The 4,833-nt window shown below is 39.8% G+C and overlaps 1 protein-coding gene across 1 annotated transcript in view; it reads left to right on the forward strand.

The window, feature by feature from the left end:
- The first annotated feature begins 543 nt into the window (after positions 1-543).
- bcar3 (BCAR3 adaptor protein, NSP family member) overlaps positions 544-4,833 on the forward strand; it is a 79,784-nt gene continuing 75,494 nt past the window's right edge. Inside the window, exons 1-2 of the mRNA XM_076875674.1 lie at positions 544-698; positions 818-1,023. The gene's annotated coding sequence lies outside the window, so the exon portion shown is untranslated. The remainder of the gene's footprint in view (positions 699-817; positions 1,024-4,833) is intronic.

The following is a 4,833-nucleotide window of genomic DNA, read 5'->3' on the forward strand; positions in this document are numbered from 1 at the left end:
TAATTAAGTTATTAATTCTATTTTTCTTAAAAAAAAATAAAGTCTACAATGTGAACAAGGTATATACAACTTTAGAGTTGGCTAATGACTATTTGTGGGTTGATTTTGTTTCACCTTTTTTGTCCAGGTTTAAACCAATGACTATAGAAAACAGTTTTCTACAGTCATTGGTTTAAACTTAATTTGAAAAGGCGCCCGGTTGATTAGCATGTAAATTATCAGGATGTCTAAGCCGGAATGCTAACTAGCTACTGCGTTCGAAAGTTTTGTATCCGTTTAAATATTTTACTTTTAATTTTGCTTACCTTTGCTCTTGAAAATAAATACATCGCAAATGGTGCTAACTGTACCACCTGCAAGTGACTCAGTAATCAAGTCTGCAACCCAATGGCCATAATTAGATTTAACTTACACTCAAAACCCCGAAAAGTCTCGTGTAACCTAAACGTTTGATGATATTTTAATCGGGGGTTTATTTAGATCATAATTTAAAAGAAATGACGGTGCAGAGAAACAGAAACGCCTCTAGCCTTCACAGCGGATAACACGCACACGGGTACCTTTTCTGACAGAGCAGGACACCCTTTAAGTCCTGCTCCTCCACCCTCCAAAGACAGTGCTGCCGGAGGGCTTTTCCAGCCAATTAGCACCACCTTGATTTGCATTTGCCCCGCCTGGTCCTGCCACAGCATCAGAAGGTAACTGTAAGGTAGCCAACGAAGCGCCACTTTTACATGCCTTTTAATTGGCACTAGAGAAATAAAACGAAGACGCGTACTGTAGTTCAATTTTTCGTTGTCTGCTGCGGTCCTGACAGATACTCCGGGGTCGGGGCTTTTCTCTGACTGTAGTAACTGAAATGGATGATACCATCTGCCCGCTAAGACTACACCGTCCCAAAACCAGGGTGCTGTAATCAGTACTCTGGCAGTGGGGGTCTCCTATCAGCTTTGCATTACATCCCCAGCAGATGTGCAGGCTGCAGGCAGCAGCCCGTCTGTGTCGCTCTGCAACTCTCTCAAGGTAAGACTGGTGTATGGGCACTTTTACCTTTAGGATTATTTGTTGCAAAAAAGCGAGAGAAATACGGTAAAGCTCCGGAGAGTCTTAACCATTTAAATCCCTTCTAATCGCTGCACTGAACTAGTGTGCATGTTTGAACTGCTAGGAGTTAAGACTTTGTGTGCTTGGAGGTGAAAGTGAAGCAGAACTGTTTTGCACTCACTTCTTTAACTTCTTTTACTGTTTTTCTAAATTGGCTTTTTAATGTAACTATTAAGTTACAATTATTGCAGGACACATTCAAGTTACATGGCATAAAAACTTCCTCACAAATATCCCTCAAACACTGGATGGTTTTGTTTTTTTAATAACATGCTGAGGACATTTTGCTGTATTTAGCAAGAAAGATGAAACTGCAGAACTGCTAAATTCCACACAAGTAATAACTAGCTGTAAATTATCCTGGGTACATATCTGCAGTCATGTTTTATAGGCTAGAAATCTGTTGGCTCAGAGCTCATGAAAGCATTTCAGAGATTCAACCAGGGGTGTAAAATTAAACCCAACACACACCTTTAAGCGTGAAACAACTCTTTATGATATTAATTTAAATCACATATCAATTGTTGTCAGTCAAGCTGTTATAAGTATTGTCTTTGAGGGAAAGAGTGCAGTGTAGGTGATCCTTTACTGGAAATTGTGTACTTTTATGGGCTTAAATTACACTAAGTATTTTCCTCTTTTCCTTGAGGGTTGTAAAGATGCTTGTATTTAAATACTCTAATAAATCAGTGTAAATTTGCATCCCATAAAACGCTGAAATCATCTTGGGAGAAGAGAATGAAAACTTTGAATGAAATGTAACTTTTGGAGGCAAAAATCCAAACCAAATGAAAGTTGCTGGTATTGTGGTGCAGTGTGATAGTAACTTCTCTCTTTGGACCAGGAGGACGGTGAAAGTCTTTCAGCGTTTCGTACAAATAAGATGTTTGCTGTTGTGTGGCTACTTAGCTGCAAGCCTGGCCTTGCTCGATATGCAGGTGTGTGTGATAACTTGATGACGTTGTTAAATTCACATATCCCCTTGGGCAGTGGTTTAGCGTCGGCACACATATACGCGTTCACAAAATCCTGGCAGCTGCCAAGCAGATTTAATTCTGTTTCTTTGAGACGGGACTGTAGAGCAAATGGATAGAAATGCATAGATGATGGTAGGGAGGACAGCTGGAAATGAAAAGGATGCACAAACATGACGTGAGGAGGATGAGGAAAACACAGATGATGAAAGAAAATGAAGAGAGGGGAAGTAGATGGAAAACAAGAAGTTTTTCTAAAAGAAAATAAAGTGAAAGGGGAGAGACTCAAAAGTATTTTTGCAGACTAAGAGGAGAACAAGCAACAAGAAAGCTTTTTTGATTTTGTCCTACTATGGTAACTCATTGACTTCTCCTCATCTGTTATATTTCTTCTGCTTCTATAGTTACTGTAACCTACAGATAAACATGTTTTGAAGGCGGCTTCAGACTTGTTCTTAAGGCGAGCACCCGACCACAGGGAGAAAATGATATTCCACATCATTCACATATTTATTTTCACACCTCTGAAGAGGTCGGGGAGTTTTTTGACTAACTATAATGTTGCCTGCATTTCAGTGCACAGTTCAAGTTTCAGTGAACACATTCAAAGCGAGTAAATTGGTGTTTATGGTGCTCACATTATAGATGTATGGTTTTTCTACTTGGTTTTTGATGTGCTGCAGACATTTATGCCAGGTAAGCCCTGCAAAGCCCAAGTATTGCAAATGTATCCTGCATTGAGCTGCAGTGATGCAAAGCAATGCTGGCAAGCAGCTGAGATCAGTAATGAAAAGATGCATGCGTGGTGTGTAATTTGAAATGGGGGAATCAGTTCTGTTAGATGGCTGGATCTGCCATCTGTGATAATTTCCAGTTGCAAATGACTGCATGTTTGAGTTTACAATAAATACTGAAAGATGGGAGCTGCCTGGGTCCAACTGTTTGTCTTCCAGTAACGCATTACCATAACTAAGGGTAGGTGTTTTACAAATAGCACACCATATAGAAACAATATAAAAAATAAGGTTTTCTTTTCCTTTTTATAATAGCAAAAGTTTGTTTTAATACCTCATTATTATGATTATGTCTCTTGCTATGTATTGCTTCTATAAGTGGCCCCACCCTTTTTAAAAAAAACTAAAATTCCCCCAGTTGTTTTTGCATTTTTCCAGCTAATAGCATAGTAGCATAAAGAGTATGACATTTGAAAAATGTGCAAAGTGAGCTGAAATTGGTGGATGCGTTTCAGCAGACAAACGTGAAGAAACCTTACCTGTCACCTGGAATGTTGGCCTTTTGTTCTATGTGAGGGGAAAGCATCTTCTCTCTGCCCAGTGCCCTTCATTTAAAATAATCAAACACTTTGCTGCGATGCTGAGTAACAGGAGCTGGAATTGCCTTGGTGATGATGCTGATGTTATTTTTGCAGCTTAATTCAATTGGTTGGATTGTGTCAGTCTAATGTGATTGGCAAAATGGATGCCCTTGGAGTATAAAAGGCAGCCAATACAGGCTTTAGACAGTGGCTGGGGGGGAAAGGGAAATTGTCCTCTAATGCTGTCTTGGCTTCTCTGGCCTTTGAATTTGTTGTTTGCCATAGCTGCTTTGGTATTCGGTAAGTATCTATCAAATAGCCTGGCCTCTTTAGATCATACAGCAAGGGAGACTATTTATATGCTATAGTAAAAATGCATGCTGTGACAGCGCCCCAGAGAAATGTGGTCATGGGAAACAGCTGAGGTCAAACCAACAGGAAGTGGAGAGGAGAGGAAGAAGAACTCTCAAGGGACAGAGTGTAGTTTTCTTGATGGTGAACTTGTTGCCTGGTTCTACTGGAAATTCCAGTATGATTCTTTACTGCTCACTTTATTTGTACTCATGTGCTGGTTTCTTCTGAGCTTTTATGTTCTGGCAGCTCTATTGGGAATATGCTAGCAGATCCCATTCTTTGTATATTAAAGAAAAATGTAGAAAAGACATCCCAGAAATTTCTGATGAGACCTTTCTCTTTGCCCAGTTGTTGTCATCTCTATCGAACTGCCTTATGAAGGCAAGAAGGGCATGCAATATATGACGTTTTTCCCCAACTTATCCAACTCCCTTAAACCTCCACCACAGTTTTCAGATTTGTTCCTAGATTTTGGGATCATCTGGAAAGACTCTGTTATCTTCCAGCAGCCATGTGGAGCCTTGTAAAATCTTTATGAGATAAACCACTCGCAATATCTGGGAGAAGCCTCAACACTTTAAAATGATATACAGCTGTTCAATAGTCTACGCTACTCAGTTGTTACACGAAGCATCTGGCTGAAAGATGCAGTGAAAAGGTCTTGATATCAGTAGTAGACGGGGTGTGGCCAACACTGGTTCACTAGCATCCTTGTACTGCACAAGCTCAGTTAACCCAGTCATTAAATTTCCAAGACTGGATGGCAAATTTTTATAGTAACCACGTTACGTCGACCTTTCTCGATCTGTTAACAAGCGAAAGTGAAATGGACAGTTTGTGAACCTCACTTAGATCAATTTCTGTTTGTTCTTGCGAGTTGCTTCACATAAAGCATGCTAGAAAAGTAGATTAAAATTGAGAACAAATTTAAAAAGCTTATGCTAGTGATCTCATAATGTGGTTTTAGAAAAAAACCTCTCAACGAGTTTTAAGCCTCTGGATTGTCTGCTAATGTATCATAAACTGGATGACTGGACAGTAGTAATATACCTATAGCTTTTTTGCCCCCACCCCCACGGGCATTTC

This window comes from Maylandia zebra, linkage group LG17, assembly GCF_041146795.1.
Source record: "Maylandia zebra isolate NMK-2024a linkage group LG17, Mzebra_GT3a, whole genome shotgun sequence".
Lineage (NCBI taxonomy): Eukaryota > Metazoa > Chordata > Actinopteri > Cichliformes > Cichlidae > Maylandia > Maylandia zebra.